We start from the raw sequence: 24409 nt of genomic DNA on the forward strand, positions 1-24409 counted from the left end.
TGTTTTGTCTTCATTATGTTCTTCTCCACCGTATATGTTTGTCGTGTTTCATATTTTATTTTTTTACCTGCCAATTCTCTTCTTTTAGTTGTATCTTCTTTTATTGCTAATTCTTTTTCTATATTTGTTATTTTCCTTTCCAACTGTTCTGTTTCCCGATTGTAGTCCTTCTTCATCTTAGTTACATAACTTATTATTTGCCCTCTGATGAACGTTTTCATTGCATCCCATAGTATAAACTTATCTTTCACTGATTCCGTATTTATTTCAAAGTACATTTTAATTTGTCGTTCAATTAATTCTCTAAAATCCTGTCTTTTAAGTAGCATGGAGTTTAATCTCCATCTATACATTCTTGGTGGGTTGTCCTCTAGCTCTATTGCCAATAACAGGGGTGAGTGGTCCGATAATAGTCTAGCTTTATATTCCGTTTTCCTAACTCTCCCTTGAATGTGGGCTGATAACAGGAATAGGTCTATCCTTGAGTATGTTTTATGTCTGCCCAAATAATATGAATATTCCTTTTCCTTTGGGTGTTGTTTCCTCCATTTATCCAAAAGTTGCATTTCTTGCATTGATTTAATTATAAATTTGGTTACTTTGTTATTTCTGTTAGTTTTTTTTCCAGTTTTATCCATGTTTGAGTCCAAATTAAGGTTAAAATCCCCTCCTATTAGTATGTTCCCTTGCGTGTCTGCTATCTTCAAAAAGATATCTTGTATAAATTTTTGATATTCTTCATTAGGTGAATATACATTGAGTAAATTCCAAAATTCTGAATATATCTGACATTTTATCATTACATATCTCCCTGCTGGATCTATTATTTCCTCTTCTATTTTGATTGGTACATTTTTATTGATTTATATAGCTACTCCTCTGGCTTTTGAATTATATGATGCTGCTGTTACATGTCCTATCCAATCTCTCTTTAATTTCTTGTGTTCCACTTCAGTTAGATGTGTTTCTTGTACGAATGCTATATCAATTTTTTAATTTTTTCAGTAAATTTAACAGTTTCTTCCTTTTGATTTGGTTATGTATTCCATTAATATTTAAAGTCATATAGTTCAACATAGCCATTTCATACTTTGTTTATCTTTCCTTTCCATTTCCTCATCACCACCTTCCCTTCTTATCCATTTCTGCTTTCTTTTTTTGAACACATTATAAGACAACATTTCTAAAACATAAAATATTTCCACTATTCACATATCTAAAATTCCTTTAACCCCAATAGTCCCTCCCCTTTCTGAGTTGCCCTTTGTCCCTTGTCGGGCAACCACATCTCCCCTCTCCATTTGGATTTATGAATTCACTCGCAAGCGTCAACTGATTTCGCAGTGACTGTAATTCTTCCCCACCCAACCCCCCCCAGAAAAGATTTTAATCTTCATATATAACAAAGGTCACTCTCTTAATTCCCTCCTTACTTCCTTTCTTCCCTTTCTTTCCCTTCTTAGTTCTTACCTATACTCTATTTTTTATATTCTTCTTTCTTTGGCTTGGCTTCGCGGACGAAGATTTATGGAGGGGGTAAAAAGTCCACGTCAGCTCCAGGCTCGTTTACCTACATACACACATACATATAGTTTGTTGTCATTTTTGTTCTTGTTACAGCTCTTCATCTCTCTGTCTGTTTTGTAGTTGTTCTGCAAATTTTTGTGCTTCTTCCGGATCCGAGAATAGTCTATTTTGCTGCCCCGGAATAACTATTTTAAGTACTGCTGGGTATTTTAACATAAATTTATAACCTTTTTTCCATAGGATCGTTTCTGCTGCATTAAACTCCTTCCTCTTCTTCAGGAGTTCAAAACTTATATCTGGATAGAAAAAAATTTTTTGACCCTTGTATTCCAGTGGTTTTTTGTCTTCTCTTATTTTCTTCATTGCCTTCTCCAATATATTTTCTCTTGTATATCTTAGGAATTTTACTAGAATGGATCTTGGTTTTTCTTGTGGTTGTGGTTTAGGGGCTAATGTTCTGTGTGCCCTTTCTATTTCCATTTCTTCCTGTAATTCTGGCCTTCCTAGGACCCTGGGGATTCATTCTTTTATAAATTCTTTCATATTTTTGCCTTCTTCATCTTCCTTAAGGACCACTATCTTTATATTGTTTCTTCTATTATAATTTTCCATTATATCTACCTTCTGAGCTAACAGCTCTTGTGTCTCTTTAACTTTTTTTTATCAGATTCTTCTAATTTCTCTTTTAAGTCATCTACTTCCATTTCTATGGCTGTTTCTCGTTCTTCCACCTTGTCTACTCTTTTTCCTATATCTGACATGATCATCTCTAATCTATTCACTTTTTCTTCTGTACTTTTTATTCTTCTTTTTATTTCACTGAATTCTTGTGACTGCCATTCTTTTACTGATTCCATATATTCTTTAAAAAAAAATATATCCATGTACTTGCCCTTCCCTTCATTTCTCTGTGTTCTTCCTCTTCTTCTTCTGAGTCCACTCCAGGATCTGTGTCCTTTACCTTTGTCTCTTCTGGTTTTCTTGTTGGGTTGTTTGTTTTATTTTGTTGGGTATTTTTGGTCTTCTTATTTTTAGTAGAAGTGTCTTGATGTTGGTCTTCTTCCTCTGGGTTGGTCATCTGTTGTTTCTTTGATTTCTTATTTTTACTCTCTTCTTTCTTGCTCTCGTTATTTTCTATGTTTTCCTCTTGCTGTTGTGTTGTAGCTGTCTGTTTCAGCTGTGGAGATCGACTCCTCAGCTGGTTCCCCCCTCCCGTCAGTGTTATTTTTGTCTTGCGCATCGTGCATGCGCGAGGATTTGCGCATCGCGCATGCGTGGTTGCGCACTTTTGTTTGGCTCCGTGAGCCATTTTTGTAGTCCCGAGTTCGGGGCTTTGACCTACCTCAGGGAGCGGGCTTCTCTCTCCACGGCGGGCCTCCTCGTTCAGGTAAGGCCTTCACCTTCTTCTTCCGACTTCTTTCCTTCTTCTTTTCTTCCCGTTGTTTTTAGTTTTTCTTTCTTCGCTGCCATTTTCTCCACACTTTTACTTTCACTTTGTTTTGGTTTTTATGTTTGTGACTTTGCTTTTTCTCTATCTTTTTTTAACTTTTCTGGAGAGGGCTGGAGTTCCCCTACCGGCCACTACTCCATCACGTGACTCCTCCTTTGGGTGGTGTTTGAGGAGATTCGGTATACCAAGGAGAGCATTCTGGCTGGTTGCATCACTATCTGGTACAGAGGTGCCAACACTCAGGACAAGAATAAGGTCCAGAGGCTTGTTAACTTGGCCTGGAACATCACGGGCACCAGCCTTCACTCCATTGAGGACATCTACAAGAGGTGGTGTCTTAAAAAAGGACCCACCACCACCCAGGCCATGCCCTCTTCAATTTGCTAGCATTGGGGAGCCTGAAGACGAACACTCAGCGGCACAAGGACAGTTTCTTCCCCGCTGCTGTCATGTTCCTGAATGATCAATGATCCAAAGACACAGCCTTACTTTGACTTTTCGTGCACTCCTTTTATTTATTTTTGTAAGGTGGTTTAAATGAATGTTTGCACTGTGACGCTGCCGCAAAACAGCGAATTTTCTGACTTTTTCATTACAATAAATTCTGATTCTGAATTATGACCCGTGGAAACAGCATTCTCCTGTTCTCGGTGGAAAACACTCAAAGATCTCACATAAAAACATTTTCACAAAAAAACAGTTAATTGAGGGAAAACTTCATGGAACCAGAAATGAGAAGAAATCAGAGTAGCCAGTGGAAATCCACAAGCTCACAGGAAGAATGTGCAAGCTTCATACACATAACATTGGAGGTCAGGATGCAGCAAAGGCCAATTCTTTTATTAATAACTTCTCTCAGAAGTGTGCATCCTGACTGATCATTTGGGGGGAAAAAACTCACTCTCCTAGGTCACGTTTAGCCATTTCATGTTGTAGGGTCCAGTAACTGATCATGTTTAAAATTTATTCAATGTATTTCCATTAGTTACTTGGTTAGTAGTTATCTTACCTTTGTACATACATTCCCAGTGTCAGGTCAAATGTGACATTCAATTCAAGATGATTTTGTAGATTATTGTGGATTGATGTATTAAAATCTTTATTTCTGAAATTCCCTGGGCTAGTGACAAACTATTAACCACAGTATTCATTATTCATATTCAACGTTGGCAAGGACATGACCATTTCAAGGGGGAAATCATCAGTTTATGCCCCATAAATTCTCTCCTATGCTTCCATGATTTGAGCAACATTCACATTGGTGGTATAACATTCTTGTTGCTATCTTAGCCACTAATCAATTTCTTTTGAGATTTTTTTTACAAACAATGAGTTCTTGTGTTATTTTTATTGTAAAAAAAATTATCTAAATCTAGAACTCAACACTGGCGTATTGATAGCACCTGTTAGTGCTCCATTTTATTTTCTCAAATCTTTCATCTTTGATGCTGGGGCATTGAGCAGGACCAGCTACATTGTATTCTTATAACAAAAATATGATTATCTCCTTGAAACCTGGATACTTTAAAAAATTTTGTGAGCACAGTATGTGGCCAAAATATATGATCGCTGAATTGTAATTTTAGAGACGAGGGATGCCAGGCTAGGTGGTTTTGTGTCACAGGGTGAGGAGCTTGTAAAGATAACTTGCTTATGTCTTCAATTGTGCAATGTGTCATAGAACGATTAAAAGATCTCTAAAGATTTATTCATTAATAGAAGAAATATTTACAGGTTAAGATTATCCAAGACCAGAATGTACATTGAATGAAGAATTGGGGTATTCATAATGCCTTTTCTTGGTGCTACAGTGTCAATTTCCTTCCAAATTCCTTCATGAATGTCAAGTATAAAACATTAGCATGATGCAGGGTTCTTAGTAATTACCACCACTGACCATGCTGCAATCCAGAAGTCCATGGCCAATTAATATTTCAGGCCTGGACCTTTTACTGAGACTAAAATGGGAAGGGGAGACATCAAGCATAAAATTAGGGTGGGATAGATTTGGGAAGGGGTTTGGAAAAGGCCAAAATAGGATGCTGAAAAGGTGGGACAGAGGTAGAGGAGGAGGCATCGACGAAAAGGAAAGGGAAAAGTGAGAATAGGAGCAGGTAGAAAGATGGATAAGAGGGGAAATACGCAGAAGTGCTGGGGAAACTCAACAGGTCATACAGCATCCACAGAAAGGAGAAGGGAGTCGACCTTCAGGCCTGGAGAAGGAGAGGGGCGGGAGCACAGGTTTACAGGTGATGGGTAGATACAGGTAGGAGGGGGAAGATGAGAAAGAAGCTGAGAGGAGGTAGAACAGGGCAGAGGATAGAGAAGCATGCTCTTTGATAGAGGAAAGGAAGAGTAGGGGGTGGGGAGCTGGAGGATGGTACGAATTATGAGCAGGGGATAGAGGAAGGAAAGGGTTTCAGAGTGATGAGGGATAGCGAGAGAAAAAGGGGAGGGAGGTTACTAGAAATTGGAGAAGTTGATATTGGTCCCAACTGTTGGTCAAGACTCAATACAAGTTGCTGTTCCTCCAATTTACGTGTGGGCTCAGTCAGACAGTGTGAAGCCATGGATTGACATATCAGCGTGGCATTGAGATGTGGAATTGAAGTGAATGGTCCTTGCTCTTTTAGTGGGCACAGCGAAGGTGGAACTGGATAAGGGCAGGGTTACCAGCAAGTGGAAAATTCCGTGTTCATGCTGTTTTTGTAAGGCTAGCCAGAACGAATTTGATATGTGGCTCAAGTTTACATTTAATCTCACTCTGGCAATGGATGAGTCCGAGGACAGAGAGGGTTGTGTGGGAAAATAGAGGTGAATTAAAATGGTTGACAAGCAGGAGTTCCAGCTTGGACCTACAGATAGAGTACAGGTGCTTGGCGAAGTGGTTGCCCAATCTGTGGTTGGTCTCACCAGTGCAGAAGAAGGATTTATGTGTCTGTCAAAATGGCTCTTAATGGTATCTGCTTCCACCACTATCCCTGGCAGCCTGTTCCAGACACCTGCCATTCTCTGTGGGGGGGGGGGGAACTTGCCCCACACATCTCCTTCTTGCCTTAAATGGATGTCTTGTGCACATTTGACCTTTTGACTTTGGTAAAAAGACAGGAACTTCTCTACAGTTAGGTCTACCCCTCTGCTCCAGGTAAATTTTATAAGTTTCTGTTAAGTATCCCCTCATTTCTCGAGGAAAATAAAATCAAGTTTGCCCAACCTCTCCTTATTTCTCATACCCTTTAATCCAGACAGCATCCTGGTAAACCTCTGTGGTAGCCTTTCTAAAGCCTTGACATCCTTCCTGTCATCAAGTGCAGCTTGTTTACAGTTTTATATACCTGCAATGTGATTTCCTGCCTCTTATTCTCATGATGTTCCCTACTTGCTTTCATCACGTGCTGGACTGTCAATGTACAATAGCCACAATAACCTGTGGCTATCGTACAGCTTGAGTAACTGCTTCCATCCCTCCGACTTCAAACATCATTGCCAACAGTGGCTAGAGATAAAAGTGTTATTTGGACGAAAAAAAATGAATTATTACATACAAAAACATAGTCTTGATAAAGAGTTTTGACTCTTACTATTGACTGGCCATTTCTACCCATGGATGCTGTCTGGCCTGCTGAGTTCCTCCAACAATTCTTTGCTTGCTCACAGAGACTCATTATAGCCATTGAATTCAGGGTAACCCATGTGACCATGATTGTCACATCACAATGGCAGCCAGTGTGTTTGCCCTTGATCTCAGCTCAGGGAAGTTACTGGGGTCGAAACACAGTCTCAAAAGGAGCAGATTTGGCCAGAGCTTCTCAAGGTGAACCTTTCCCTTTGTTGTCTCAATGTAGCTCCCATCCATTTGCGTTGTGGTAAGAACTGTGTTATTTCCTCAATTACTGGTGGCATTTTTTGTACCTTGAAGGGATTTCCAGCATCTGCCATAATGAAAATGAGATTTTTAAAATTAAATTGAAGACATACAGCACAGTAACAGGCCATTTTGGCCCATGCCACCCAATTAACCTACAACCCCAGGTGCGCTTCAAATGGTGGGAGGAAACTGGAGCCCCCAGTCAAAACCCAGACAGACATGGGGAGAATGTACAAACTCCTTACAGACAGCTTGGGATTTGAGCCCCAGTCCTGATCACTGGTGCAATAACAGTGCTGGCCCTTGCTAACCATATTGCCCCTAATTGATTGCATTCTGAGAACATTATTTACACTTGTATTAATAGAACTGACAGAAAAAGCAGTTGTAGTGTTTAACAGCTACCTTTTTTTTATAAGGTTGCTGATAAAGTGCACTTTAAAATCAGCTCTCAACCCTGTTCCCTCACCTGGGCAACATTTCCTGCTCCACTGGTCCTCTGGAGGTCATGTCTTTGGCTTGGCTTCACGGACGAAGATTTATGGAGGGGGTAAATGTCCACGTCAGCTGCAGGCTCGTTTGTGGCTGACAAGTCCGATGCGGGACAGGCAGACACGGTTGCAGCGGTTGCAGGGGAAAATTGGTTGGTTGGGGTTGGGTGTTGGGTTTTTCCTCCTTTTGTCTTGTAAAAACACAATGCTGGAGAAACTCAGCAGGTCAATCAGTGTCCTTTATGTAGCAAAGTTAAAATCACAGAACCAACGTTTTGGGCTTGAGCCCTTCATCAAGGTGTGGACAAAATGTGGACAGGTGTCTGAACAAAATGGTAGGGGGCAGGGGAGGAGCACAGTCCCAAAGACAGGAGGTAATCAGTGGAGAAGGAAGGGAGGACAGACCAGCAAGCAGGGGGAGGAGGGATGGCCCTGTGAATGGAGAAGGAAGACAAGGGGAAGGGAGGGAGAACGGAGAGCAGGTTAGCAGAAACCAGAGACGTTGATGTTAATGCCATCCTGTTGAAGTACCCAGACAGAAAATCAAGTGTTGTTCCTCCAATTTAAGGGTGCTCTTGATGGGACGGTACAAGGCCATGGACAGACATTGGAGTGGGACGTGGAATTGAAATGGTCGGCCACTGGGAGAACCCTGTCACTGATGTGGACAGAGCGAAGGTGCTCAGTGAAGCGATCTCCCAGCCTGGATCCAGTCTCTCTGATGTGAGAAGGCCAGAAAGGGAGCACCGGATGCAGTAGATGATCCCTATGAATACGCGTGTTGCTTCACTTGAAAGGACCATTTGGGGCCATGAAAGGTGATGAAGGAGTAGGTATGGGCACAAGTGTGGCACCTCCTGTGGTCACAAGTGAAGGTGCCAAGGGGCCGATTAGTGGGAAGGAGTGAGTGGATGAGGGAGTCACGGAGGGAAGGAGTGGTCCCTACAGAAGGTGGAGAGGGGAAAATGCGTCTAGTGGTGGGGTCCTGTTGTAGGTGGCTGAAAATGTGGAGGATGATGTGTTGATGCAGAGGCAAGTGGGTGGAAGGCAAGGATGAGGGGAATCCTGTGTTTGTTACATCTGGGGGCAGAGGCGGCCAGGGCAGATGAGTGGGAAATGGAGGAGATGCAGGTGAGGGCTGAGTTGATGATGGTTGAGGGGAAGCCACACTTGTGGAAGAAGGCAGACATTTCAGATGATCTGGACTGGAAGACCTTATCTTGGGAACAGTTGCGGCAGAGACAGAGAAAGGAAAAGAATCCTTGCAGGGGACTGAGTGGGAAGAAGTGTAATCGAGGTAGTTGAGGAAGTTGGTGGGCTTGGAATTATCATGACAGATCCAGTGCTGATTTCATCTTGATCTGAAAACACTCTGAAATATCCCAACCCTCTAAAAACATGATTCTCAAACTTAGTCCTGGTGGTCTTTCTCTTCAATCCCACTGACAGCCCAAACTTCCAACTTCTTTTCCTCAAGCTGAGGTGTTTCTGGCACTCTGTGGTCCATTAGTATATTTTGTTCCACTCTCCGGGACCTTTCCAATGCTCCTAATCACTTCAGCCTTGCATTCAGTGTGAAGGCCCGATAGATATCATTTGAAATTGATAACCTGCTCTCCTGCTGGGCACCCCACAGGCTGGCGAGGTCAGACCACAGGCTGGAGGTGAATATGGTTCCATCTCCAAACTACTCTTTCATTTCCCCTGTCCTTTCGTTTCAGTAGTTTACATGTTAGCTCCCAAGTCCTTTCTTAAACATATTCCTTCCCAGAAATTGTATTGTAATATCCACCAGGTTTCTCAATTACATATTTTAAATTCTGCTCCCAATGAAAAACCTCAATACATCATCAAAGTTTTGACTTAAAAAAACATCAGTCCCCCTCCCGAACCAAACGAGATCAGCTCCATATTTTTCTCATCATCTTATATCTGTATGCCTTTTTATAGTGAAAAAAGACTAATGTAAAGGCAGATATTCTCCATCTTTACTTCGCTTCACTTACCTTCATAAAAGCTCTGAGGGCGGACTTAGCAGGCAACCTCCGATTCATCTCGAGCAATGGTTCTCAAACTTTTCCTTCCCACTCACATCCCACTTTAAGTATTCCCTATGCCATAGGTGCTCTGTGATTAGTAAGGGATTGCTCAAGGTGATATGTGGGTGGGAAGAAAAAGGTTGAAAACCACAGTTTTAATCATATCTTATTGACTCGTTATGTACATGGTTTCATAACTCCAAAGGAAATGGGCCAATGACAATTTTTCTCAAGCGAAATGTTTCAGTAACAATTGGGTCTAGAGTAGTGATTCTCAACCTTCCCTTCCCACTGACAGACCACCTTAAGCAATACCTTACTAATCACAGAGCACCAATGGCATAGGGATTTCTTAAAGTGGTCTGTGATTGGACTAGAGGGTACACTCAGCTGAAAGTGGTTACAAAGTGGAGGGCTGATGACGTCGCGATGATGTCGTCAGCCGTGACCCAGGAGCTACCACCCAGTGATTGGTTCTGGGGATGGCTTGGGGCACCACAGCCCAGCGAGCTGCTGATTATGGAGGGGCCGAGGGCCATCGTGTGTGTCCCACTGTGGAGCTCAGCCTTAGTGTTGGTCACGTTTTATTAAAATACCTAAAAGCACATTAAATACCACAAACAGCAGAAAATCAGAATGATTAGAAAAGTGAAATTAGTTCATATAACCATTTTATGTAACTTCACATCAAGATTTTCATAATGATGTATAAACAAAGCATTCAGCTATATTTAAAGACATAACAATATAAAATGACAATAAAAGATGATTAATAGATGATTAAAATGAAATAAGATGATTAAAACAAATTCAAGGAAAAGTATTTTTGGTTCTTCGAAGATTGAACGCAATCTCCCCGTTCGCCCAGATATTACAAGATATCATGTCATAGTAATTATCTTCTTCTTTGGCTTGGCTTCACGGACGAAGATTTATGGAGGGGTCATGTCCACGTCAGCTGCAGGCTCGTTTGTGGCTGACAAGTCCGATGCAGGACAGGCAGACACGTTTGCAGCGGTTGCAAGGGAAAATTGGTTGGTTGGGGTTGGGTGTTGGGTTTTTCCTCCTTTGTCTTTTGTCAGTGAGGTGGGCTCTGCGGTCTTCTTCAAAGGAGGTTGCTGCCTACCGAACTGTGAGGCGCCAAGATGCACGGTTTGAGGCGAGATCAGCCCACTGGCGGTGGTCAATGTGGCAGGCACCAAGAGATTTCTTTAGGCAGTCCTTGGTGCACCTCTGTCACGGTGGCCAGTGGAAAGCTCGCCATATAACATGATCTTGGGAAGGCGATGGTCCTCCATCTGGAGACGTGACCTACCCAGCGCAGTTGGATCTTCAGCAGCGTGGATTCGATGCTGTCGGCCTCTGCCATCTCGAGTACTTCGATGTTAGGGATAGTAACTATGGTAACACTGCAAACAACAATCTTTCTTAAAGGGATAGTCATAAAATTAACAAAAAAAACCAAGGTTTTAACTTTTATACTTCCTGCCACCCATAAATATCCTCTTCCCATTCACCCTCCGCCCCTGCTCCTTCACCAGGACTGCCAAGACTGAGGGGTAGGAGGGCAGTGAGGAGCCATAGAGAGTGGGAATGGACATGCAAAGTGAGGGGGAGTGGAGGGAGTCCAACCCAAAGAGCACGGAGGCCCAGCAGGGGGCAAGGAGAGTCGGAGCCCATCAAGCCGCTGGGGCTAGAGGGTGAAAGGACCCGGGTGCTGAGCTCCACAGCCCTGGAAGGAGAGAAGCGAGAAGGTGGTGCTGGAGGGAGTGAAGCCAAGGGGATGCCAGATTGGGGGGGGGCCAAACCCGTGCAGCAGCAAGAGCTGGACCCGAGGGAGGAGCAGGTGATGGGAAGGCCCCCAGGACTGTCAGACTGGGTGATGAGAAGTCTCCTGGCAGCAGAGCTGGTACAAAGGGACCAGATGATGGGAAGCAGCCCAACTGCAGCTGGGCTGGAAGGAGGTAGACAAGGGCACAGTAGACCCTGCATGGTGAGCCTTGGGTACAGAGAAGCAGAGCCCAGGGGAGTTCGATGGATGAAAGAGGGGAGCGAAGAGCCGGGCAGAAGACCTAGAAGAAGGACCCTCAGGTTTTATAACAAGAACCTCTTTTTGTTTTGATGCAAGATCATTGGTTGTCTTTGTTACCCATAATCCCCCATGCAGCTGGAACTGCTCTGTGTTTCCCTGCCGCTGGCAGTGACAGAGCAGTTCCAGCTTCGTGGGGATTAGAAGTAATAAAGACAGCCATTGCTCCCGCATTGAGATGCCGCGAGGTGCTGAAGCGGCCTGATGAGGTGCCAGGGTGGCCCAGTGTGGTGCCAAAACAGCACTCCGGTGAGGTCTGGCAGCACTGCATCCCTGTAAGTAAGTAAGTTTTAACAAGGGTGGAGGGGGGGGGGGTGCAATTTCAGTGCCTGCCATAGGCCGCTTTAATTTCTCAGTACGTATGTTTGAGGTCAGGCAGTACTACTGCACCACTCACCCTGCCTCCTTCAGCTCTGGAAGCTGTATCCCAACTCAGCCGTGCATAAAGGGACCGCAGGATCCAACTTACAGGCCATCATCATAAAAGGTGAAATTGCCTTTTTTCAATTTGAGCCTGGCTAAAATCCAGGGTTTCACCATAAATGGCTTGTGACGTCTGTGTCCACCTAATCCTTGAGCCATGCTATTTGTTCTGTTCAACCTTCACACTCAGTTGAATTGATCTTTACCATCTGTACTTAATCCAACTAATGTCCTACCTCATCCATTTCCATCTATATCCGTGAACACATTTTTCTGGTTTCATTGTTTCCACCTCTTCTTTACCTACTCCTATTCTCTCTAAATTTCCCCTCCTTGGCCTTTTTTCCCTCTACCTCCGTGGTTCTGAATCTTGAACCAGGGAATTGAATAGTGGAAGAATACTGGGGATAAAAGATGATAGGGAATTGCACAGAGGGTAGGAGAGATGGAGAGACAGGTAGACCAGTGGTTCTCAACCTTTTTCTTTCCACTCACATACCCCTTTAAGCAATTCTTATGCCATCGGTGCTCTGTGGATTGCTTAAGATGGTATGTAGTGGAAAGAAAAAGGTTAAAAACCACTCTTTTAATCGTACCTAATTAACTCATTATGTGCACGGTTTCATAACTCCAATCAGCCACTTCAGTGTCTTGCCAAAGAAACTTGCCCCATCAGGGTTTTCCAGATGATAACTCTTTCTTTCAGGTCCCCACAGAGTCCCTTTTGTTTCCCTTATTTCAAGTGAAACATTATATAGCCAGCCCTCTCCTCTTGTATGGTCTACAATGGCTTTGACCAAGACTCATAACCCATCTACAAAATGGGTTTTTTCTACATGATTTCAAGCTTGTCCTGTTCCGGGCCCCGCTGCTGTTGAACTGGAGAACTGATTCTCCCCCTCTCTCTCACTCAGAGAAAAGCCTGCTTAACTCTCTTCGCTTGCAAAACCACATGACCCTCCTGGAACAGCAAACTGCATTCAGAAAGACTGCGGCACCAGACCTAATCTTCGAATCCATGCATCTGTTGCTTTCCAAAACAATAATTCATTACTCCACAGTGTGTCCAATTAACACCTACTTGTGAAGTTCTTATAGGCATTCTTCAAAGTTTTTGCAAAGGCACCTGGAGCCTGGACTGTCTGGCTTGAGCAAAGCTCTGGCATTTTAAATGAGATCTGTTTTGAAGTATTTGTATTTGTTTGTGACCTACACTAAAAAAACCTTTCCACAATTTATCTCCTTTAAAACATATCTATAAACAATATAAAATATAGCAATCTGACACAGTGTACAGTATACATCTAACTTCTAGTACTGTACATATATGTAATTTAAATAGATAATATGTGTATGTATATGTACATATAGAGGTTTAGGAAAATATGTGTGTGTGTCATGGTATCTTATCTTTACATTTCACCTATAATGATCGACTTACACCCAAATTGATTTGTGTCCCCACTTCCTGGACGTAACGCAGATGCAAGTCAATGCATGGCTGTATTTTAGCTATCAATATGAATACACTCAGATTTTCCTGCAATATAACACATCTGCTGCCTTCTTGCCCCTACTCAAAAACTGTTTATACCTTTTGCCTATTCTTCCTTCTGTCTCGAGACTTTAAACTTCTTTGCAGGTTCAAATGTTGCTGCTTTAAATGTTGAGTCAAACAAACTGAACATTTTGGACCCACACTGAGTGTTGTTTACTGAGGAGCATCTCCAAATGTGTACAAGCACAAAGTACACATCTTCAGCACACGGCTGGATATTCAGATGGTGGTCATATTGTATTCACTGCTGTCTTTGAGGCTTCATTCCATGAGTGCCAACTGCTGTTTGAAGTGATTAAGCACTGGAGTGTACCTCAGATGCAAAGGCAATGGGGAATTTGGACTATTACAGGACAAATTTACAAATATCACAACCCCCACCCCCAGCTATCACCTATCCTGCCCTGTATGACATATCTTTCTCCACTTCTTTCCCTTGCCCACCCTTCCCATTCTTCCCCCTTTAATCCCAGCCTCTTTTTTGGTCATACCTTCAGGAAGGAATCTTTACCAAAGCTGCCAAATGCACAAACATTTCCCACAATGGTGCCAGCCGGCTAAGTGGGAACCCAAATTGGGAATGGTGGTCAACTTCAAACTAGCACGGGTAGCAATGATAGATAAGTAGTATCTGAGTTGTTCCTGCATCACATAGGAGTACAAATCAACTGCAAGGGCTCCAGGAGGCATCTCAACCCGCCGCACCCACCCCCACATCCAAGCCGACAGGTGAAATCTTGCTGATGGGGGTGATGAATCCTAACCCCACGATTTAGGTTGGTTGGTTGGAAGGAGGGAGGAGGGAAGCAGGTTTTTTGATCAACCACCACCAGCCAGTTCAGGAGAGCGGAGTGCCTGTGGTCCCTGGGGATGTGTGCCAGCTTAACCCTGTGTCCAGCGCACCCTGTGTTCATACACATGCAGTCATTTGCAACCGTGAGATCATTTGGCTGCTCTGCACAACTTTCTCTGGCCTCCACCATGATATATTTGTCCTATAGACACAAGAGGGACTGCAGATGCTAAAATTTGGAGCAAATAACAATACACTGGAGGAACTCAGCAGGTCAAATACCTTCAGTGAGAGGAAAAGAAATAGTCAATGTTTCCTCATCAAGTCTGAGAGTGCAGGGGGAGTCACGTGATGGAGTAGTGGCCGGACGGTGAACTCCAGCCCTCTCCAGAAAAGTCGGGAAAAACAAGAGAAAATACAAAGGCACAGAAATACAAGTTAAAGAAAAGTGAGTATAAAGGTGGAAAGAAGATGGAGACAAAAGAAGAAAAATCAAAATCAACGGTAAGAAGAGAGGAAGAGAAGACAACGGAGGAAAAAGGTGAAGGCCTTACCTGTCCGAAGAGGCCCGCTGTGGAGAGAGGAGCCCACTACCTCAGGTCGGTAGAAAAAGAACTACAACAATGGCTCACAGAGCCGAGTAAAAGTGCGCAACCGCGCATGAAAAAAAACACACCGACGGGAGGGGGGACCAGCTGGGGAGTCGATCTCCACAGCCGGCAACGACAGCTCCAGAACACCTGCAGCAAGAAAAGACCACAGAAGACAATAGAAACAAGAAAGAAGAGGAGGAAAGGGCACCAAAGAAACAACAGATGGCCAACCCAGAGGAAGAAGAAGAGGAAGAATACAGTGAAATAGATAAAGGGAAAGGCAAGGTAAAGGATATACTTGCTCTTGTTAGAGGATACATGGAGTCACTTAAAGAATGGCAAACACAGGAATTCAATGATTTAAGAAGAAGAATAAACAACACAGAAGAGAAAGTGAATAAAATAGATATGACCTTAACAGAAATGGGGAAAAAAATGGACAAGATGGAAGAACGGGCAGTAGCAGCAGAAATGGAGGTAGAAGACTTAAAAAAGAAATTGGAGGAATCTAATAAAAAAACTAAAGAGACACAAGAACTACTAGCTCAAAAAATAGATATAATGGAAAATTATAACAGAAGAAATAACATAAAGATAGTGGGCCTTAAGGAAGATGAAGAAGGCAAGAATATGAGGGAGTTTATAAAAGAGTGGATCCCTAAGACCCTAGGAAGTCCAGAACTACAGCAAGAAATGGAAATAGAAAGGGCACATAGAGCATTGGCCTCTAAACCACAACCACAACAAAAACCAAGATCTATTGTAGTAAAATTCCTAAGATATACTACAAGAGAAAAGGTACTGGAGAAGACAATGGAAAAAGTAAGAGAGGGCAACAAACCACTGGAGTATAAAGGGCAAAAAATCTTCATTTATCCAGATATAAGTTTTGAACTCCTAAAGAAGAGAAAAGAGTTCAATACAGCAAAGGCGATTTTATGGAAGAAAGGGTATAAATTTACACTGAAGCATCCTGCGGTATTGAAAATATTTATTCCAGGACAACAAAACAGACTGTTCTCGGATCCAGAAGAAGCACGAAAATTTGCAGAACAATTACAAAAATAGACTGAGGGATGAAGACGGGTAATGAGAGTAAAAATGATCACGATTGATATGTATGTGGGTAAAGACAAAAATAGACTGAGGGATGAAGACGGGTAATGAGGGTAAAAATGACCACGATTGATATGTATGCGGGTAAAGAGGTATAAGAGTGAATAGATACAATGGGCATACATGAAAGTATCTGTAATTAGAGGAAAACATAGATAGTATAGACAAGAATTAATAAGGGAAGGTAATGGAATAGAGAGAATAAGGAGGGAATTAAAAGAGTGACCTTTGTGACATATGAAAAGTGAAATCTTTTCTGGGGGGGCTGGGTGGGGGAAAAGAGCGGTCACTGCAAAATCAGTTAACGCTTGCGAGTGGATTCGCAAATCCAAATGGAGAGGGGAGATGTGGTTGTCTGACAAGGGATAAAGGACAACTCAGGAAGGGAAGGGGAGATTGGGGATAAAGAAGATAGAAATAGGAGAATAAGGAAAATGTTGGATGTTGTAGGAATGTTGTCTGGTAAAGAGTTGAAAATAAGAAAACAGAAATGGAAAAGGAGGAAAGGTAATGATGGAAAAACAGAAAGAGAAGATAAACAAAATATAAAATGGCTACGCTGAACTATATGACTTTAAATATTAATGGAATACATAACCAAATTAAAAGGAAGAAACTACTAAATTTACTGAAAAAGGAAAAAATAGATATAGCATTTGTCCAAGAAACACACTTAACTGAATTGGAGCACAAGAAATTAAAGAGAGATTGGGTAGGACATGTAACAGCAGCATCGTATAATTCAAAAGCAAGAGGAGTGGCTATATTAATTAGCAAAAATGTGCCATTTAAAATAGAAGAGGAAATAATAGATCCAGCAGGGAGATATATTATGATAAAATGTCAGATATATTCGGAGCTTTGGAATCTACTTAATATATATTCACCTAACGAAGAAGATCAAAAGTTTATGCAAGATATCTTTTTGAAGGTAGCTAATACGCAAGGGAACATACTAATAGGAGGGGATTTCAATCTAAATTTGGATCCAAATATGGATAAAACGGGGAAAAAAATTAACAGGAAGAACAAAGTAACCAAATTTATAATTAAATCAATGCAAGAAATGAAACTTGTGGACATATGGAGGAAACAAAACCCAAAAGAAAAGGAATACTCATACTACTCGACTAGACATAAAACATACTCAAGAATAGACCTATTTTTGTTATCAGCTAGTATGCAGGATAGAGTAAGAAAAACAGAATATAAAGCGAGAATGCTATCGGACCATTCACCCTTAATACTGACAGTAAAGCTAGAGGACATCCCTCCAAGAATGTATAGATGGAGATTAAACCCCATGCTACTTAAAAGACTGGATTTTAGAGAATTTATTGAAAAACAATTAAAAATGTACTTTGAAGTAAATACGGAATCAGTGGAAGATAAGTTTATACTATGGGACGCAATGAAAGCATTCATTAGAGGACAAATAATAAGTTATGCAACCAAGATGAAGAAGGACTATAATCAGGAAACAGAGCAGTTGGAAAGGGAAATAGTAAACATAGAAAAAAAATTAGCAATAAAGGAAGATACAACCAAAAGAAGAGAATTGGCGGATAAAAAAATAAAATATGAAACATTACAAACATATAAGGTGGAGAAGAATATAATGAAGACAAAACAGAAATATTATGAACTAGGTGAAAAAACACACAAAATCTTAGCATGGCAGCTTAAGACAGAGCAAACTAAGAAAATGGTATTGGCAACAAGGAAAAAAGACAAACAAATTACATATAATCCAAAAGAAATTAAGGAAAACTTCAGAGAATTCTATGAACAATTATACCGAACTGAAAACGAAGGGAAAGAAGGGAAAATAGATGAATTTTTGACTAAAATTGAACTACCAAAACTACAAATAGAGGAACAAAATAAATTAACAGAACCATTTGGAACAGTAGAAATACAAGAGATAATAAAAAAATTACCAAATAATAAGACACCAGGAGAGGATGGACTCCCAATAGAATTCTACAAAACATTTAAAGATCTATTAATACCTCCCCTCCTGGATGTAATCAACCAGATTGATGAGACACAAAACTTACCAGATTCATGTAAAACAGCAATAATTACAGTGATACTAAAACAAGGGAAAGATCCACTCTCACCAGCGTCATATAGACCAATATCTCTGCTAAACACAGATTATAAGATAATAGCTAAACTATTAGCAAACAGATTAGCAGAACAGGTACCGAAAATGGTAAATTTAGACCAAACTGGATTTATCAAAAAAAGACGCACAACAGACAATATTTGTAAATTTATTAACTTAATTCATGCAGTAGAAGGAAATAAAGCACCTGCAGTAGCAGTTGCTTTAGACGCAGAGAAGGCCTTCGACAGAGTAGAATGGAATTACTTGTTCAAAGTATTGCAAAAATTCAGTTTACCGGAGAAGTATATTAATTGGATTAAAGCATTATATAAGGGACCGTTAGTGAAAGTGACAGTAAATGGACATGTATCAAAGCAATTTAACTTAAGCAGGTCAACGCGGCAGGGATGACCACTATCACCATTATTGTTTGCGCTAGCTATAGAACCACTAGCAGAATCGATAAGAATAGATAATAATATAAAAGGAATAAAAATAAAAGACAGGGAATATAAAATCAGTCTATTTGCGGATGATGTGATAGTGTACTTAACAGAACCATAACTATCAATAAAAGAACTATATAAGAAATTGAAGGAATATGGAGAAGTGTCGGGATACAAGATAAACGTAAATAAAAGTGAAGCAATGCCTATGAATAACGCGGATTTCTCAAAATTTAAGAAGGAATCCCCATTCAGATGGCAAATGCAGGCAATAAGATACCTAGGTGTACAAATAAACAAAAATCTAGGCCAATTATATAAACTCAATTACAATCCACTAATGAAAAAATTACAGGACGATTTAGAGCATTGGAAAGAGCTACCACTAACACTGATAGGAAGGATAAACTGTATCAAAATGAACATTTTTCCAAGGATACTATACTTATTTCAGGCATTGCCAATACAACTGACAGATAAATTCTTCAAAGAGTTAAAGAAAATAATAAGGAAATTTTTATGGAGAGAGGGGAAACCGAGGATAGCACTAGATAAATTAACAGAATGGTATAAACAAGGAGGCTTACAATTGCCAAACTTCAAAAATTATTATAGAGCCGCACAATTAAGGTACCTATCAGATTTTTATCAAACAAGGGAAAAACCAGACTGGACGAGATTAGAATTAGATAAAATAGGGGAAAAGATACCTGAACACATATTATATAAATGGGACGAAAAATTGGTACAACATAGAACTTCTCCAGTATTACACCATCTCCTCAATATATGGAAGAAGATTCATGTAGAAAGAAATAAAACAAATTATCAATTACCAAAACTAATATTGACGCAAAATAAGCTACTCCCTTTTACAATAGACAACCTTTCCTTTAGAAAATGGGAAAAAAAAGGGATTAAAAGAATAGAAAATTGTTTTTCAGGAAGTAGATTCTTATCCTTTGAACAAATGAGAGATAAGTACAATATAACTGGAGATACAGCGCTGGCATATTACCAACTGAGATCCTACTTGAAAGATAAATTAGGAAGCAATTTGAGTTTACCAGAGGGAAGTAACCTTGAATATGTGATTACAGATACAATGTTAATCAAAAGATTTATAACAAATATGTATATTAAACTGCAAGAAAAGGAGAATGAGGAAACAAATGGTAAAATTAAACAAAAATGGGAACAAGATTTAAATATAAAGATAAAAAAGGAAACATGGGAGAAATTATGTTCTGGAACGATGAGAAATACAATAAATACGAGGCTGCGTATGATACAATATAATTGGTTACACAGACTATACATTACACCGCAAAAGTTAAATAAATGGGACCCAACAGTATCTGATAGATGTTTTCGATGTAAAAAAGAAAGGGGAACAACAATTCATGCAATCTGGACATGTGAGAGAGTAGAAAAATTTTGGGATGATCTCAATCAGATATTAAATAAAATAACAGAAAACAATATACCAAAGAATCCAGAGATCTTTCTCCTAAGTAACATAAAAAATAAAGAATTTGGAATTGACTTGGAAGATGCACAAAAAAGATTTGTTAAGATAGCCCTAGCCGTAGCAAAAAAATGTATTATGTCAACCTGGAAATTGGAAGATAATTTGAAAATACAACAATGGTATATAGAAATGAATAAATGTATTCCATTAGAAAAAATAACATATAGTTTAAGAAATAATATTGAAATATTCGAACAAGTATGGGAGCCTTACATTAAATACAATAGCGAAAACCTACCGGGGACAAACATTACCTAAGTTGATGGAAGGAGAAGGAAAGAAAAGAATGGACTCTGTAGAATTTCTGGTGTATTTTTGTTGAATGACAACATTGTCTGACTGAATTAATGCAACCTAGATTGTATACCTAAAATGGATGAGGGGGGGGGGTGGGGGGTGGCTTGGGAGGAGGGAGGGGGGGGGAGAAAAAGTCACTGTAAATGTGTGAAAAAGAAAAAGTGTATATCATGGCTATTGTGATTTATGGTGTGAAAAATAAAAAATTTAAAAAAAAAGACTGAGAGTGCAGAGGGGAGATGGCTGGTATAATAAGGACAAGGTGGAATGGGTTGAACAGGGCTAGTAGAGGATTGGTGAACAAGGGGAAGGGTGACGGATAATGGGTAGATGGAGAGGGGGAAAACAGATGATTGGTGTGTGTGTGTGTGTGTGTGTGTGTGTGTGTGTGTGTGTGTGTGTGTGTGTGTGTGTGTGTGTGTGTGTGTGTGTGTGTGTGTGTGTGTGTGTGAGAGAGAGAGAGAAAGGGAGATAGGGAAAGACAGCAGAGGTGGGGAGGGGGAGGTGTACGGACAGAAAGTCTTCCCCTGTCTCCTTACCTCTAGCTCTAGGTGTTTTTATGGAGGGCTTCTGCTTCCGTCCACAGAGAAAAATCAGAATGCACTTTTATGTGAAGTGGTGCCTCAGTGCGTCTTCCAGTGCCACTGTAAGCGGGGTGACTGTTACCATGGTGCCGACCATCAACATGTCGGCCTAAATACGTGGTGAGCAATGGCCATCTTCATTACCTATAATCCCCCTCGCAGCTGGAACTGCTCTGGGAAACACAGAGCATTTCTGGCTGGGTGTGGGATTATGGTTAACGGTCATTGATCATTCTTAAAGAGCAGGAACGTGGAAGAGGTGAACTAGCATACCCTCTCACCGACTCCCCACTGTTGAGCTCTCTCTTGGGGGCAGAGTTGCTGGTGGGCGGGGGGGGGGGGGGGGGGAGGGAGGGAGGCACCCCCAGAAAGATTTAGGCTGGTTGGTTGGAGGGGGATGGAAAGCAGATTTATCCATGAGTGAGAGAGAAGGCCATTTACTTCACTTCATCCCCCTCCTATTCCACTCCAGCCAACAGGTGAAATGCTGCTGATGGGGGTGATGAATCCTGACCACACTATTTAGGTTGGTTGGTTGGTTGGTGGGGTTGGGGGGGGGGTAGCCAGTTCGTAGTTCAACTACCACCAGCCAGAGTAGGAGAGCAGCATGCCTGCGGTCCCTGGGGATGTGTGCTAGCTCCACCCTGTGTCCAGCGCACCCTCTCTACACCACCTCTCAAGCATGTGAAGCTGACAATGTGTTCTTTCTTGGGCTTACCTTCCATTTCCTCCTCAGACCCCCTCCCCCCCCCCCCCCCACCAACTGCAGAGTTCTCTCATGGGGTGACTGGTGGGAGAGGGAGAGAATAGGGGAAGGGGTTCATTAGAAACCTGGACTATGGCGTGAAGATGGTCCAAAACTGGTGTCCAGCTGTGCATCCCTGAGAGGAGGTGAACTCCCCCTTGCACACAGTTTGGGGGAGGGGGGAGAGCGAGGGGAGAAAACTAGACACGGGCAAAATGAGGAGAAGGCTCATTGGACAAATGTATGCAGGAATTACCCAGGGCTTTGCCTGACATGAACTGTTTAGCGCACATTCACTAAACAGCTTTGCTAGGTCCTGGATCGCGGGCTGACCCCGTCATCACGATGTCATCACCCCGCCCCCAGCCAGTCGTTTGCAGTGGCTGTACATTTATGGTGAATGGTGGAGGTTGAAGACAGATTGGAGTCAGCACCTTGAAACCATTCATGGACCACTTATGATGATAAGTTCTGTTACGCAAGGGCAGAGAATCTCTGCCTTTACGGTCGCATTTTTCACTCTATAAAAGGCCTTCTGAGTGTCTCTCTCCCTTCTCCCTTTTCCCTGTCTCCTTTCACAGAGCAAATCAGTTCTCACTTTGTCTCCTGCCTTCTTATCATATCCAAAGAACACCTTTTTTCTGTTGGTCTGTACTTCTCCCATTCCTATTCTCCCCCTTTTCCCCCCAACCTGTAACACAAGGTCCTTTAATAGTGGGGGGAAAAAACCGATTGTAAAGATAGATTTCTCCATCTTTAAATCGCTTTACTTACCTCAAAAAAATGGTCCGAAAGAGGATTGACTGGTCGAACTCGCTCCAGCTTCCATCCATCTATGGGGCAGTCTCCGCCTTGAGATTTCTATATTTAGGGATGTGTTTCAACAAATAACTGAAGATCAGTCATTACTGGAATCTTGTTCTAGTGCGATAATTACAGTAATTCCAAAGAAAGATAGAGATCCGTTGAATGTAGCTTCATATCGACCAATTTCTTTATTAAATGTGGATTATAAAATAGTGGCTAAATTATTGGCGAATGGACTTGCTAAATATTTACCTCAGTTGGTACATACAGATCAAACAGGTCTTATTAAGAATAGAAGTGTGTCTGATAATATTGTTAGATTGATAACGTTGATCAATGCATCGAGACAGCATCCCAACCGCTTGATGCAAAAATAGCTTTTGATAGGGTTGAATGGAATTTTCTATTTAAGGTGTTGGAGAAGTTTAATTTTAGCCCTTTTTTTTATTGGTTGGGTTAAGGCATTGTATAAAAATCCGGTTGCTATGGTGGTGACAAATGGTCACATTTCTCTGCTATTTAAACTATCGCGATCAACTTGTCAAGGTTGTCCATTATCACCAACCTTGTTTGCATTGGTCATTGAACCATTAGCTCAGATAATTCAACAGAATGATAAGGTTAAATGGATAAGAATTGCAGATGATGAATATAAAATTAATTTATTTGCTGATGATGTATTAATTTATTTGACACATCCAGAACAGTCTGAAATATTTACAAGAATGTTTGGTTCAATTTGGGGAATTACCTGGGCATAAGGTGAATTGGAATAAGAGTGAGATATTGCCAATTTTGGAAGGGGATTATGAAGAGTGTAAAAATATTATAAAATTAAGATGGTCTGATAAAATTAAATATTTAGGGGTAACTGTGAATGCAAATTATCAATCTTTATATAAGTTAAATTATGTACCTTTATTGAAAAAGATTAAAATGGATTTGATTAAATGAAAGGATCTTCCATTAACATTTATAGGTCAAGTAAATTGTATTAAAATAAATATTTTTCCTTGTATTCAATATTTATTCCAGTCAATACCGTGTTTACTTTCAAAGGGTTTTTTTTCCAGATTTAAATAAGGTGGTGTGGAAATTTTTATGGAGGGGAAAATTAGCTAGAGTAGCTTTAAGGAAATTGACGTGGAAATCCGCATTAGGTGGACTTCAGTTACGTCACTTTCAATTACTACGAAGCTGCACAGTTGAAATTTATTAGTAGAATGATGGATATAATCAGCCTCCTAGTTTGGCTAAGGTGGAGTTAGCCTGTATTTCTGAATTTGATGTTCATCAGTTTATTCATAAGTGGAATTTGAATTTATTGCAGGGATATGATATGCCAGTATTAAAACATTTGTTTAAAATGTGGATTAAAAGAAATGATGTTATAGGAACAAAGGGTAAATTTTCGATTCAAATTCCATTATATCAAAATCAGCTTATTCCTTTTTCAGTGTTTAATAGGTATCTAAAGATATGGTATTTTCAGGGTATAAAAGTGATTCAGGATTGTTTTAAAGAAGGACAGTTTCTTTCTTTTAATCAATTGAGGGAGAAATTTGATATACTGGTAAATTCTTTATTTGTGTATTATCAACTCAGAGCATAAGGGATAATTATGGTAAAGAGATGAGTTTACCTAAATTAATGAAATTTGAATCTTTGATTTCCTTTATACCAAAGAGAGGTTTTATTTCAGATATGTATCGATTGTTACATGAAACTATGGAAAAACTGAATTTGGAGAAATCTAGAAATAAATGGGAAAGTGATTTAACTTATGTTATACCTCAAGAGGACTGGGAGGTTGTGTCATGAAGGGGTAACTAAGTTGACTAATGTAAGATATGGTTTGGTTAATTATAATTTTTTCCATCAGTTATATTTGACTCCAGAGAAATTGAAAAAATATGGATTTAGTAATTAGGATTCTTGT

General features: G+C 40.7%; 1 protein-coding gene across 4 annotated transcripts in view; it reads left to right on the forward strand.

Annotated features, from left to right (window-relative positions):
* The first annotated feature begins 6713 nt into the window (after nucleotides 1-6713).
* LOC138744533 (hexokinase-1-like) overlaps nucleotides 6714-24409 on the forward strand; it is a 154777-nt gene continuing 137081 nt past the window's right edge. For 3 of the 4 annotated variants that reach the window (XM_069900859.1, XM_069900863.1, XM_069900862.1), the window contains exon 1: nucleotides 6733-6843. The gene's annotated coding sequence lies outside the window, so the exon portion shown is untranslated. Of the gene's footprint in view, nucleotides 6844-24409 lie in introns of all 4 variants that reach the window. The other variant, XM_069900860.1, reaches the window with a different exon arrangement.

The sequence above is a fragment of the Narcine bancroftii genome, chromosome 10, assembly GCF_036971445.1.
Source record: "Narcine bancroftii isolate sNarBan1 chromosome 10, sNarBan1.hap1, whole genome shotgun sequence".
Lineage (NCBI taxonomy): Eukaryota > Metazoa > Chordata > Chondrichthyes > Torpediniformes > Narcinidae > Narcine > Narcine bancroftii.